We start from the raw sequence: 15,872 nt of genomic DNA, 5'->3' as shown, positions 1-15,872 counted from the left end.
ATATGCACATCTTCAGGGGGAGCCTTTTTGCCACCTATGAAGACAATATCTTAATCCTCTACAATTTCACATACTTTTATCCCCGTTGAAAACTTCAACCAGTTTGTCATCAATCACCACAAAGGGGGAGATTGTAAGTGCATCTAGTGCCACCCCTAGTTGGTTTTGGAGTATCCACGACAAACCTGGTTGAGGGACCAATGTGTTTGTGAGAATTGCAGGATAACACGGGTAGTAGTCCCTCATTGATTCGGTTTACCTACCGGAGATGGCCCCTAAAAATGTGTGAAGACATTGAAGACAATGGTGGTCTGTGAAGCTATTCATGTTGAAGACTATGACATGAGAAGACATCGAGTGAAGACTATGGAGCGCGAAGACTTAGATGTTTCGTTGTTTTCCTTTTCTTCTTTGTTGAGTCATAGGAACCATCGTACTGTTAAGTGGGGTCCAAGTGAACAAAGTCAGAGTGACTGAAGTGATGCTCAACCAAATCCTATGTCTTCGAGCGAAGACAATGAGAGCAAATCTTATCCAGAGTCGGATGAGTCAGCTTTACTTGTAGCCCAAGTCAAGCCGCCACGTGTGTTTGAAATCTGACCGTTGTGACACGTGTCAGTTCCTTAGTGACCCAGGGTCATTTCGGACTAATCAGGTCGGGTTGCCCAGTGGCTATAAATAGCCCACCCCCTACACCATAATTGGTGGCTTCTCAAAGTTAGTACACAGCCTTTATCGTTTGAGAGCAACCCACCGCCGAAGCTTTCGAGAGAGAATCCTTGCGAGGACAAAGCCCAAACCACCGAGAGCCCAAAGAGTGTTTGGCATCACTGAAGTCTTTCTGTCCGCGTGATCTGAAGACTTGTTACACTTGAGGACTGTGAATCCTCCAGCCAGTTAGGCGTCATGTTCTGAGCATCCAAGAGTCATTGTGGATTGCCGGTGAACGAAGTCTGTGAAGGTTCGGAAGTCTACCTTGAAGACTTACCACAGTGATTGGGCGGGGACTAGGTGTCCTTAGCTCAAGGGGAATAAGGTGAAGATGCGGTCTTCTGAGTTGAATCTCAGCCTCCCTAACCAGACGTACAGTTGTCACCGCAACTGGAACTGGTCAAACAAATCCCTATCCTCCTGAAGCTACTGGTTCTATGTCTCACTTATCTCTACTTACAGTTTGTCTTCGTGAAGTCATTGCCTGCTTGCATTATCTGTTTGACTTCACTATGTGACTATCTGTTCTGATTGGCTTCATACTATCTTCCATCTTGATCTTTACTACATAGCTGCTAATAGTCTTCGTGCTTTCACTTCATTGAATACTTGACTATCGCTTGTCTAGTGTAGTCTACCTTCCGCTGCATACGAATAGTGTCGTTTCTATTGTTTGTCTTTGAAACTCCCATGTTTTGAAGATTTCATAAAAATCGCCTATTCACCCCCCCTCTAGTCGATAACTAGCCCTTTCAGAAGCCACGAAAACACTTTTCCACCGCCACAACCTTCTGTACCCATGAGATCCCATCTGGGGGCCTTTTTGGTGTCCTGTCGGAGGGGGGTTCGATCACGGAGGGCTTCTACATCAATACCATTGCCCTTCCGATGAATCATGAGTAGTTTATCTCAGACCTACGAGTCCATAGCTAGTAGCTAGATAACTTCTTCTCTCTCTTTTATTCTCAATGCCATGTTCTTCTCGATGTTCTTGGAGATCTATTCGATGTAATACTCTTTTTCGGTGTGTTTGTTGAGATCCGATGAATTGTGGATTTATGATCAACTTATCTATGAATATTATTTGAATCTTCTCTAAATTCTTATATGCATGATTTGATATCTTTGCAAAGTCTCTTCGAACTATCGATTTGGTTTGGCCAACTAGATTGGTTTTTCTTGCAATGGGAGAAGTGCTTAGCTTTGGGTTCAATCTTGCGATGTCATTTCCCAGTGACAGTAGGGGCAGCAAGGCACGTATTGTATTGTTGTCGTCGAGGATAAAAAGATGGGGTTTTCATCATATTGTTTGATTTAATTCCTCTACATCATGTCATCTTGCTTAATGCGTTACTCCGTTCTTTATGAACTTAATACTCTAGATGCATGCTGGATAGCGGTCGATATGTGGAGTAATAGTAGTAGATGCAGAATCGTTTCGGCCTACTTGACACGGACATGAGGCCTATATTCATGATCATTGCCTTAGATATCGTCATAACTTTGTGCTTTTCTATCAATTGCTCGGCAGTAATTTGTTCACCCACCATAATATTTTCTATCTTAAGAGAAGCCTCTAGTGAAACCTATGCCCCCCGGGTCTATTTTCCATCATATAAGTTTCTGATCTACAATTTTAGTTTTTGAGTTACTTCCTTTGCAATCTTTTCCTTTCCGATCTATAAACCAAAATTACCAAAAATATTTACTTTACCGTTTATCTATCTCTATCAGATCTCACTTTTGCAAGTAACCATGAAGGGATTGACAACCCCTTTATCACGTTGGGTGCAAGTTGTTTGATTGTTTGTGCAGGTATTCGGTGACATGTTTGTTGTATCCTACTAGATTGATACCTTGGTTCTCAAAACGGAGGGCTGCGTCACCCTTTCCTCTTCAATTAAAAAACCAACGCAATCTCAAGAAGTAGCTAGAAGAATTTATGGCACTGTTGCCGGGGAGATCTACGCCAAGTCAAGACATACCAAGTACCCATCATAAACTCTCATCTCTTGCATTACATTATTCACCATTCGCCTCTCGTTTTCCTCTCCCCCACTTCTAAAACGATTTTCGAAAATATTTGCCTTTTCTTCGCCCTTCCTTCTTTGATCTTATGTTTGCTTATGTTTCCATGTGCCTTCTATTTTGCTTGCATCTTTGCTTGCTAACAATCTATTGATATGGATCCACTCAAAGTTTTCAAATTGGATCATCTTCAATCTATATGTGCTCATGCCGAAACCCCAGCTAGTTTAGGTTAGGGAAAATCTTTAGATGAGCATGCTCATTTTGTGCGTCACTGTTTGTTTGAAAAAGGAAGACTCTTATGGAATCAAATAAACGGTTTGCTATGTTATGCTTGGAATATTTGTGAAACTTATGATTTTACTTGTTGCTCTAAGAACCCTAATGCTCTTAGGAGCGGCGACCGGTTGGCACGTGCAGCGGCAAGGCGACGGGCGAGCCAGCGCGGTGGTGCTCACGTGGGGACAGAGGGGAGAGGAGGAGCAGCCAGAGCCTCACCGCGGGGTGTTGGGACTATGGCAGCAGGGCGTCGGAAGGTAGACGGGGATGACGGCGTCGGTGACAAGGACGGAGGTGATGAGGAGGCAGTCCGGCGAGGTGGCCGTCGACGAGGTCGCCGCGGTGGAGGCGTTCCGGGCAGCAGCGGCGGGTCGATCCCTCCGATCCGATCGGGAGGGGGCAGAGGAGGGGAGAGGGGGATGAGTGGGGCAAATGGGTGCGGTCAGGGGGTTAGTGTTTGGGGGATAAGGGAGTGAGGGGGGGGGGGTCGGCTGGGCCATTTGGCCCAGTTGGCCAAGGGTTTGCTTTTCTCTCTTTTTTTAGTTTTATTTTATGCTTTTTATCTTTTCCTTTTTCTTTATTTTTCTTTCCTGTTTTCATTCACTTCAAATAATTAGGCTTTTTTATAAAAGCATGGTTCTTTCACCATAAACACCTAGACATTTATTGGCACGCCCCGAACATTTTAGTTTTAGGATTTGAATTTTTTTGATGTTTGACAAAAACTCAATTTTGAATTCGAATCATTTTTAACTAACGTGAGATTAGCAACAGTATCAGAGGTGACCTGACATCATTAGCGTAGGTTTACTGTAGCATAATTATCCGGGCGTTACACTATGTGACTTAGGTCATTAGCATCCGGTGGCCGGACGTAAGTGCCCTAAAAGTTGGCCCGAAATGCATCCTCTAAGCCTTCCCAACTTCCAATGGAGTTCTTCGGGAGGCCGTTCAACCAGTGCCGTGCTGGTCCTTTCAGCTTCAGGGGGAGGTATTTAATGGCGTGGAGATCATCTCCGCGAGCCATGTGAATGTGGAGAAGAAAATCTTCAATCCATACAGCAAGATTCGTTGTTCCGTCGCATTGCTCGATGTTCACAGGTTTGAACCCTTTCAGAAATTGGTGATGCATTACCTCATCGGTAAAGTACATGGGGTGTGCGGCACCTCTGTATCGGGCGACATCACGATGGAGTTCGGATGACATCTGTGTTTGGTACTGACCCCGGACTTGGTTATGTTTGTCGTGCCAGGCTTGCTGGCCGTCATCTCATGTTGGGGCATGTCCTCTTGATCCATAAATTGATCTGGTCTGGCCAGCTCTATTGGTCAGGTCCTGACGTAGGCCATACATGTAGCCCGGAGCTGCTGCCTCCCTGCCTCTACGGTGAAGGGGCGTTGGCTGGTGTTCGACATGATTAACCATTTTGTCCCGTCCACATGGTGGTCGGTCCGGTTGATCGGCCTGATTGTATTTTGATGGTATTGGCGCAAGGGCCTCGTCGTCGAATTGTGGCAGTAGCCTGCGTTTTGGGTAACTCTTTGTTGGGCGCTCAAAGCCATATCCTTCTTCGGCGGCTAGGACCTTAGTCCATCCGTCGTTGAGCGTATCCTATTCGGCTTTTATCTGCTGATGTTTCTTTTTCAGGCTCCACACGGTGGCGATGAGCTGTTGCTTGAAGCGTTCATGTTCGAGGGGTTCCTCTGGGATGATGAAATATTCGTCACCAAGGCTAACATCCTCTTCGGAGATAGGTAAGTAGTTACTATCTTCCGAATCTTCATGATTGGCGAGTTCTTCGGGGCTGAATTGACCCTCTTCCCTTTCATCCTGCTTGAATGCAGGCTCAACGAGGTTGTCGGGGTCTTCAGTGTTGTCCGGAGTGTTATCATCTCTGGTGCCGGTATTACTTTCCCTATCCCGACGCGATCGTGAGCGGCGCCGCCGACGCCGGTGTTTTGGTGGTTCATCGACGGGCTTATCCTCATCTAGATCTTAAGTGCCATCGTCGTCCTTCTTCTTAGGGGTGTCCACCATGTATACATTGTAAGTAGAAGTGGCCTTCCAACGCCCGGTGATGAGCGGGTTTTGACCTGGTTCGGCTTCGACATCGTCGTGCATGCCATCGATGTTTTCGGAGGCGTAGTCTAGCATGTCGGTAAGATCCTCGCCAGTGGCTATTAAGAGGGTAGTGGGTGGGATGTAAAATCCCCTAATCTCAGCCCCCAGTTCGATCTGGGCGTAGTTTGGGGTGATACTTCCGTGATGGCGAGAGATTGTATTAAGTCCAGTGTTTCGTTTAAGAGTGAGAGCTGGACAGGCGTCTAAGGATCTGCGAAGCTAGGCTCGGCGATAACCACTTGTTCGAGCCCAAAGGGCGCAAACCTCGAGAGTCCGGAGTTCATGTCTGGAGGCAAGTCCTACTCCTCGACAAAGGGAAGAGTCCCGTTTGACTCCGGGTCCGCCAACGGTGCGGTCGTCTCCGAGTCTCCGGCTAGAAGATCCATGGGGAAAGAGAGCCCAGTGGGGTTTATCCTCCCGTCTTCAGACAATGTGGTCCACTCCAGATCTAAGGTCGGGGTGGGAATGAGAAACGACCCGTGGACGGGACCTGATAGTAGATCCGAAGGGCCTTCTTCATGCGGGCGGGGAGCGGCGCCCGAGGCCGTGAACCCCTTGAATACCAAGTCTCCTCGGATATCGACGATGTGGTTTAAACTTCCAAACCTGGTCTGATGACCAGGGGCATGGTTGTCGGCCTGCTCAAGGTGACCGGTCGAGTTGGCATGTAGCACGAAGCCGCCAAACACGAAAAGCTAACCAAGGAGGAAGGTCTCCCCGGAGACAACGCCATTGTCAATGAATAGGTGAGCCATCGATTCTTCTGTCGACAACACAATGGAACTCTCAATAAAAGCACCAACATCGGTGTCAAGACCGGCAGATCTCTGGTAGGGGGTCCCAAGTTGTGTGTCTAAGGATCGATGGTAACAAGGGACAATATGGACACGATGTTTTACCCAGGTTCGGGCCCTCTTAAAGGGGTAAAACCCTATGTCCTGCTCGATTGTATTCGATGTGTATAAGGGTTACAAGAGTTGATATACCACGAGATTGTAATGGCTAAACCCTAGATGTCTAGCCTATGATTCTTCTGATAGCCTCTACAGACTAAACCCTTCGCTTTATATACACACCGGAGGGGCCTAGGGTTGTATAGAGTCAGCTTGCAGAGGAAGGAAACATTACACCCGGACACCAAACTTGTCGTTCTACGCATATAGGAGTCCTACCCGGACACGGGGGATAGCCTTTTGCTTTATCTTCACGACCCATCAGTCCGGCCCATATCAAATAGTCTGGACACCCAAGGACCCCCTAGTCCTGGACTCCCTCAGTAGGCTGTAAGACTTGCCATGTCACTAAAATCCTACTTGGAGGAGTGAGAAGAGATGAGAGAGAGTGAAGTGGGCTATTATTCTATAGCCCGACTATAACATATAGATAAAAAAAGCAGTATGCATGCAACTATCTTCCATCATATACATTACTCATGCAAATATGAAATGATTGGAGCCAACCTAATAGCCAATCTAAACGACTACCCACAGTGGAGAGTAACTAGACCAGTAAAATGCATATGTTACTAATCCATATTACTAGCTCTATATTTGGAAGTAACATATGTGTGGTGTCATGCAACACTTCATTTAAATGTTACCCATGGTATGAGTAACTAGATATGTTACTCAAATCATCTCTGTTCTCATTAAATCATTGCCACATAAGTAAATTTGCTAAGTTGGATCATATGTTACTACTAAGTTATTCCCACTAAGAGCTAACCTATTATATGAGTATTTTTTATGAAGGCTTTAAGTGAGGTGACATCTCCTTATAGCCAACAGTAGGCTACATTATTAACCATGCTCTTAACAACCGAGTGCAGCACGTGCTTCTAGTGATTATCTGAGAGTGGAGTACATATTTATATTTAATTATTATACTTGCCAGCTATAAAATTTGTTATAGATGATTTGTCAACATTAATATAGCCTTCCTCTAAAAACATCAATATAGCCGGCAGCTGGCTATACTATATTTTGAACCGGGCATTACCCCTTTCCATTACTGCGACATAACAGAAATACAACCATGTCCAAAATATGAGAAGGGAAAGGGGGAAGCGAGTTCAAGCATCGCCGAGAAACCCACCGTGAGCACTCGCCATCGAGATTACTCACTGCGGGGCGAAAATCCGATGACACTAAATAAGTCATGACATCAAAACACATCACTGTGTAAATCAGACCACTAAGAGATCGCTCGCACGGGAGCATCAAGAGATAATGACCCCACACAGGGGGAATAGACGACCCAAACCAATCACGGAGCGAAGAAGCAGGGGTAATCTTCCATCAGCGGGCTTCCTCATCCTGATATGCGGCAACACAGATCCGCATCAGTCGAGAAGCGTTGCTCTTCAGAATGATCCCTCTAGCCCTCAGATCCGCCGCATCCTCCTGTTTCATCAGACCTGCCCAATAGCATAGAAGAGCACAAGCAGAGAAGATGCATTCAAATGGAGATTTAAGAGGTATGCATTCAAAAGTAGCTTTGTTATGACAAGTCCATATTGCCCAGCAAATTGTTGCAATGCCTGTTGTATAAAAAACCTCTCCATCAGGAAAAAAAGTGTAGCACCACGCATACGCCTGCCATATGTTATCCGGACATAGATCGGTACCAAACACGCATGCCACAACTCTCCATGTCACCCTGGCAACCGGACATGTAAAGAACAGATGATGGGAAGTTTCTCTTTCCTTGCAAAACGAGCATTTTGGCTCTCCTTTCCAACCCCGACGTTTCATCACATCTCTGGTCAGCACCGCATCATGTGCCAATTGCCACATTAAAATTTATATTTTCAAAGGAATGCGGGCTTTCCATATCCATTGATAGCCACAGCCTGAAATGCTTTTTTCAAGAAAAGAGTACATAGATTTAGTTGTAGAATAGGATTTGTGACCCAAAGCCCATTTGATGCTATCACTTTCCTCGGAAACACAAGTTTTTTAACAATAGCAATCATCTTCTGCCATTGCTCATTAAGATCATTCAATCTCCTTCGAAAGAAGGATAAAGGGTCAACCTCCAAACAGGCATTTGCATTACAACCACTGACGGAGGACCCCAGTGGGCAAGGCATGGCGGTTGCCATACCTTGATTGGGTGGAATGAAAATTTTATACGTACGCATCTACTGCTATCGCTCAATATCCTGGCTGCCATGTAACGCCATGAAAGGTCGCTACGAGAGCGTTTGCTGATAACTGGGCCACATAGATGGAGCCCACGAACAAACCAATCATCCCAGATCCCCATGAAGCCAGTATACGATCACGAACCAGCCATAGTGTTGACGCACAAAGCCACTAACCAACTACACATGCATGAAGCCACTAACCAACTATACACGCATGAAGCAAGGTTTTTAGGGAGATGAAAATCTATCTCCAAAATTTTCAGGGACTCAAGCTTCAAGGGTAAGAGAGGAGCAAATGAAGCTGCTCATGCATGCCCTTAGGACGCGCTTAATATTGGTGTTAGCTCTTTGTCTCTTGATGTGATCCCTACTTGTCTGATTGACGGTGTACAATTGGATGCAAATCCGCCTAACACTTAATAAATTGCCGAGAGGGCGGTTCTCAAACCAAAAACTACACTCACACGCAACAACAATCCTAGAAAGCACCACGGCGACTGGCCAGGATAAGGCGGATGGCCGACAATGGCCGTGGGCTAGGCGTCGTCGTCGAGCAAGTGTGTGCATAAAAAACAATGACTTAAGAGTTCGCCACGCCCTATTTTTTTCATTATCTGCCTCTGATTACAACTAGGGTAATTACTAATGGAAAACAGCCTTGAGAATTGCTCAGCAAAGGGAGTCTGATCACCAATAGAATCCATCCATAGCCTGGCAATGTTACCAGATTGGATCAGCACTCGTCTACCAACCATATATAGACTCTTTAACTTTCATAATAGCTTTGCAACATGGGGAGTCATTGACTTTTGCTTTGACAGAAGTTATTGTGTCTCTCCGAAGTATTTGGCTTTGACAATATCTTGTGAGAGCCCTTTTTTTGTTTCAAGCTTCCACCACCATTTAGTAAGTAGGCACAAAACCTGCCTATGGAGATCTTTAACCCCTAAGCCCCCTTTGTCCTTGGATCTACAGATCCTAGACCATTTAACCAAGTAGTATCATGTTCTGTTCTTAGTTACTTGCCAAAAGAATCTCCTCCTATGTTTATCCAACCTCTATAATTGTTTTAGACAAGAGAAACATGGATAGATAGTAATAAGCAATGTTGGAGATATTAGCATTCAACAAAGTTAATCTACCCCTCAAGAAGCATTACTTCCAAGACCAGATTCGCATCTTTTAATATATTTGACTTCCAGAAAATCTCAGTCCACCCCTTGGAAGGAGGAGTAACTTACAGGAACCCCAAGGTATTGCACGGGGAAATGTCCTAGTATTTGACAACAAAAAATATTAGCATATGTTTTCAGAATATTGTCATCTCCCCCAACACATAGAATTTCACTTTTCTGAAAATTAATTTTCAAACCAGACATGAGTTCAAACATATAGAGCACCAATTTCAAGTTAGGGGCTTTCTCAGGGTCATGCTCTATGCATACTAGTGGACCCGTTGCGCCAAATGGCGCAGAGGCACGCTAAATCCATGTGCGCGATGAAAAAAAAATCCATGGTTTAATCACCTTTAATAGGAAACATGATCTATTGTTGTGAGCATGTTAAGCACAACATACTATATTCAGATAGTCAATAAACCATCAAAGTAGACAATTCAAGATTTGCATGGGTACAACATAGATATAATAAACCTCCGCATTCGTTATGGTTTAGTTGAACTCTACATACAGAGAAGACCATGGAGAAAAGCATGCTCAAATTAAAACCAGAGGAGGGAACGACACACATCATCTTTAGAAAATCCACATATTAGGAAAAATAATACGAGTGACAAAGGTAGAGAAGCACCGAATTTCCTTTGTACTATCTCTTCTTTCTCTATAATTATAAAGAATTTCAGGAAATAATTTGCCACAGTTTGAAATGTTAATCGAGTATAACATAGTACAATATTTTCCTGTCATATTTTGTTCTCACAATATAAACTATAATCCATGCACAGAACTTGATTTTTTTCTGAAATAAGATATACTACATAGGAATTTCAGGAATAATTTGCCCCAGTTTCAAATGTTAATTGAGTACCCATCGCATGTCTGCATGTGAAGTTTTTGAACTGGGACTATACTTCAGTGCATTGTACACATCAAATTTCATTCAGTATGCAACTGGATATTTTCCATCTGATAAAACTTGGTCTTATTAAAAGATAATGTTTCCTACCAAAGATATGGTTCTTCCCCAGTTAGACCATCAGAAAGAAAGGAGATCCCCATGGCCAGTGTTCCGCATATCAGCAGCTGATTCACTCTCATTAACATAAGTCACACAAGGAGTTTCTGCATCCATAAGAAAATGGACACGGCAACGGGGCAAAATTCAGCAAGCGGAATTTGTAGCTACTAAACAACACATATTACAGAATAGCTGAGCACAGCCTCTAGCCTACACATGGAAAAACAAATAACCACCATTCATCACAGGTTAGAGCTTTAGCCCTTCAGGTTACATACATACGTGTCCCCTCCCCTACAGTAACCGATCACGATGCACGCATAGCACCCCTGATGAAAACAACAAAAACACTCATTTCAGGCGATGGCGATCACGTGGATCCTTCAGTTGGAACATTTGAAATTTTAAGTAGGAACATTGAAACATGCAAGGAGGAGAGGAAACCGAATAAGAACCATACCAAAAATATTTATGAATTACTACAACTAATTAAACTACTTACATATGTGGTAGTAATCAAGAATGATGATGGTAGGTGATGTCATATTATATTCGACTAATAAAATAAATAAGGAGAGCAGGGGTTGGGAAGACACATAGCCTAGAGGAAACTATCTAAACTATATAAGCAGCATGAAAACCCTCTTGTGCATCATAGCTCTCGTGACCGTCTGTCTCTCACTGCAGTAGTCTCGCTCATCCTCTTCTTTTTCCGGTAGTTGCCCGCAGCCACAAGAACACAATAAAAACTATCATGGGGCTAATGAAAATATAAGTGAATACTGAATCTACTCTATAGTAGAAGAGAGTTCAGTTATAACCTCGGCTCACCTAGGAAGAAATTGCAGTTTCCATTTCCAAAAGAAAGATGGCCAGGAAACCGAAGCCGCAATTGGTTTGATAAATACCTGCAAATGTTTAGTTGTTCAAGACTACTTTGGGAACAATCACTCCGGGCAATTAACGGTAATAAACAGAGAACAAAAAGGAGCAAAATAAAGCAGGATGTTTTCAACTAAAAGGAATCGTCAAATGCAGTAATAACATGTGAGCATTTTTCTCCAAAATGCACATGAGCTTTGTTGTAGGGAAGAGGTAAAACTTCCCACTAACTAATGAAGTGGCTGTAAGTTGCATATAAGATTAAAGGAACATTTAGCATATCTCAAATAAATAGTTATATAGCCGTGATCTCAAGAAGAGTAGGAAGATGTATCCTATACTCTAGAGTTCAGATATATCAAAAATTCATGTCGTCTGACCTCTTTGGAGTTAGACTGTTAAAGGTCACTGTTAAACTAAATAGTCATTCTTATCCCGTAACGGATATACTATTCATTTGATAAGCTCTTATTTTTCTACCCACCTACCATAGGGACATGCTACTACTTAGTTGCACTCCTCTTAATGCTGACACTACGATCTCTAGTTTATGTGGTGCGCTTTATGCATATATACACGATGTATAAAGCCTGAACCTAGCAAGAAAAATGCAAGGGATTGCCTGAATATATGATGCTGCAGTACACCTATTTTTTAATTGAAATTAAGCCTACCACTTCCTGCTCTCAGATTTTAGTTCATTTATAATCTCTGCATTCTACTCACACAAGCATACCACATCTAATATTCTTCTAAAACCAAATTATTGTAACCATACCAATTCTTAATTATTATGTGCTTATAATGGAAATAAAGTACCCTAATGCATCCCTATTAAATGGCATTACAAACTGCAATGTATCAGTGTATGTGTACTGCTATGCTTACAAACATGCTATGAAGCATGGAAACTGACAAGATAAATGTAAAGGATGCCCAACAGAGCCTTTTGTACAAGCTGATAAAAAATCTGAGCATCACTTGAACCTACTAATGAACACTACCTAGGCACTATGCAAAGAGACAAAACAGAAAGCATTAATCAATTGCTAGGTGTGCCAACTTGTAGTGTTATCCTTCATATGCCAATGTCATATGCTCTAATTTAGCCAATACACACCAAATCATTTTAGTTTCACTTGTTTTAGTTTTGCATAAAGCAGGCAATTAACAGCTGGCCACCGTATCTCGATGCAGTCGTCTCGCTCACCGTCTTTTCTTTTTTCGGCAAGTGTCCACAGCCACAACAACATGAAGAAAACTATCCTTAGGCTCATGAAAATACAAGCAAATATTGAATCTGTTCTATAGTACAAGAGGGTTCAGTTATCACCTCAGCTCACCTGGGAAGCAACACTCAGTCAACATGCCTTATTCTCCAAATGTACAGATAGGAAAAGGCAAAGTTCAACAATGCCTTAATAGTACTCCCTCCGTCCGAAAATACTTGTCGGAGAAATGGATGTATCTAGACGTATTTTAGTTCTAGATACATATATTTTTAGCATTTCTCCGACAAGTATTTTCGGACGGAGGGAGTATTCATGGACATCACAATTCACTGGTCAGTGCAAAAACTATACAGAAAACAAAAAGGAACAAGACAGGTTTTTACACCTAAATGGAATTGTAAAATGCGGAAATAACACGTGTGCATCTTTCTCCAAATGTACAGATAGGAAAAAGGCAGAAGGAATAGACATTACATATTACAGTGACACGCTACCCAAACTCATGGCATGAGCTGAGACAATCTAGAAATGGTTAAATATATATAGCATAGCTAGCAGAGCTCATTCACAACAATGTTGGTTTGGACACATCCAAGTTCAGGCATACTGCAAATACTCCAGTGAGAGCTTGAAGCAGAGCAATGGGTCAAAACACTGTAAGTCAAACAACAGTTCAGAGAGACAAATGCTAGCAAGGGATTGCCGAGAATTTTGCCATGTGCTCTTTTCTTTGTCCAAATATTCATATTTGGTGCTAAAGTTACTAATTCATCTTAGAAGAAAGAATCCATCATGAGATGGAAAGGAGAGATCAATTGAGAGAAGGGAAAAAAGGAGTCGAGCCTACCTCTGGTCGTGCTGTCATGGGAGGAGGCACTCCATCGAGGAGCCACCACTGGTGCCATGGCATCAAAAGAGCTGCAGCCAGGGATGAGACGAGGATATGCCGTCAGACTGCCTCTTTCCCTTCCCGCGTGAGCTCCTTCTTTCACTCCCTCGATTCACATCTTCTCCTGCCTCCTCTCACTTGCTTCCCTCCATCCCCGACGGATCCACAACGCGAGAAACTGGTGGGGCGAGATGGTGTTAAAATAAATCCGAGGCATACCGTTGATCATCCGAGGACCAAGCAATCGCACGAGCACGACACCGAGATTTGTTAACGAGATTCACCGATATGGCTACATCCCCGGGACATTGACTACGGGCGCTCCTCCCCATGACACCGTCACAATACCGCACCCCGGCCGTCCGGGCGCCGGCACACGCCGCCGGCTCCCCCACGTGCCCGTGCTATTATGTTGGCATAGGTTACATCGTGTGTCTACCCCGCTATATATGAGAGGCCTAGGATACAAGTGTCCTACTTGGACACGACTCTGTATCCTGTCTACACACCGCACGACTCCAAGTCCAACTGTAACCTAACTTGTACAATAATATTCGACACAACTCTAACAAACTCCACCTTGGCGAATATTCTCCACCACCTGGAATTCGTCCGTGTGTCGAACTTCCATGTACATTGGACTTGAGATACGCCATGAGCACCGCTGCTACTCCAAGACTCCATGTGACTCCACCTACAACTGTAGTCCCTTCCCGTCTTCTTCACAGTCAACACTTGAGCAAAGTTAAATTTTTCATTACTCTACTTTGTGCTCTCAACTTCTGGAGTTTCCGTTCAACGCCATCACACACCGATAACTTATCTGCGTGAAAAATGAACAACTCACATATTGGATGTCACATACAAGAGTTACCTGAACTCAACATCACCGCTCTTTCTTGACCGTCTGTCTGAAACTTGAAGGAATTTCACTGTCGCCCTGTGTCACCCTGAGTCAAATTCACAGTTGTCTCATCCTTTTTTCCGGATAGTCTCTGACATGTCCCACAGCTATAGCACTCCGCTTCCTTCTGTACTTGTCATCCGCACTTTGCCATGTGCACTGAACACCACAGAATATGTGGCCATGTACTCTCTCAGCTTTTGACAATTTCAGACTTTCCGCCACTTTCTCAGATTCTCCACGGTCAACTCCTATCCATCAACTAGCACCGATAGACCCAGTCACCAACTTGAATCCGGTACTCGTCAACACTGCTTCAGCACCCCCTGCACAGTTTGCCTGACCACATGTCTGACCACCCGTGCCTTGGCCCGTCGCTGTGTCCCGTGCTTACCGCACGCCTCGCCGCTAACATCGCGTCGAGTCTCTGCTGTCCTGGTCGAGTCTCCCAGGTAGCTTGCCCACACTGCCTCAACCCCCACTGTAGAGAACCATCGATCATCACCGACCGATGCCGAGTATCACGTCTCCATCAGACCACTGGTACCCAGTCCGATCCACGTGTCTCTCGCTATCCCGCTGAAATAGGCTTCGACTCTCCGAATTCTTACGTCGTAGCCCCTCCATCAGCACAGAGTGTAGTCTTTCGCCGGACTCCAGCTCCACCTTCAACATGACTCCATGGTGGTTGTACGTGCCACCCTCCCGCGCCCTGTCGATTCCAAGCTCTCATGTGCACCGTCTTGAATCAACCCTGCGCCATAGTCTGTCGAAGCCGCACAAGCCCTCAGGCCTGCACCACGTGTTTCCACGCCCCAGAAGTCGGCCACCATCAGCATCACGCTCATATGTCGTCGTCGCTGAAATCACCTCCATCTTCTGCTTTGACCAACATCCATGTTAGTCCATCAGACAATCCAGTCCGACCCAGCCGAAAATTATCCGAATGCAACCATGCTTCACCCTGCGTCGTGTCCGCTCCGTACATCTCCGTACATTGCTTGACGCCCTGTGTATGCATGAACATGACACGACATGCTCTAGACTCCACCCGAGCCTTGTACGCACGCCGCGTCGCTGCACACGTCCATCTTCGTTGACTTGCATCGTATCAAATATTTCATGGACTTGCGACCGCGCCTTTGTTTTCCGTAGCGTGCACCGCTGTCATCCTGTACATACATGTACATGTACCAAGCAAAGAGAGCCAATCGGAGAATTCCTCTAGTAGCCTTCCCGTGCACAAGATCAAAAGTTCCGTTTATCCTTGCTCACGTGCAGCCCCAAACCTTCTCCATCCTGCTCTTTGTGTTGCTCTCGATAGATAGCTACACGCACGGTACCTGACGCCCTTATTTTTCTTGTAACAAATCTCATGCTTTGCAGCTTCTTCACGTGCTCATGGCCACACTCAGCCAACAACAATGTTCTATGGCCTTGCAACACAGCCTAGTCATCCAGCCCCGCACACCACTGCATGC

The sequence above is a fragment of the Triticum aestivum genome, chromosome 4B (genome assembly GCF_018294505.1).
Source record: "Triticum aestivum cultivar Chinese Spring chromosome 4B, IWGSC CS RefSeq v2.1, whole genome shotgun sequence".
Classification (NCBI taxonomy): domain Eukaryota; kingdom Viridiplantae; phylum Streptophyta; class Magnoliopsida; order Poales; family Poaceae; genus Triticum; species Triticum aestivum.
This window is presented reverse-complemented; position numbering follows the sequence as displayed.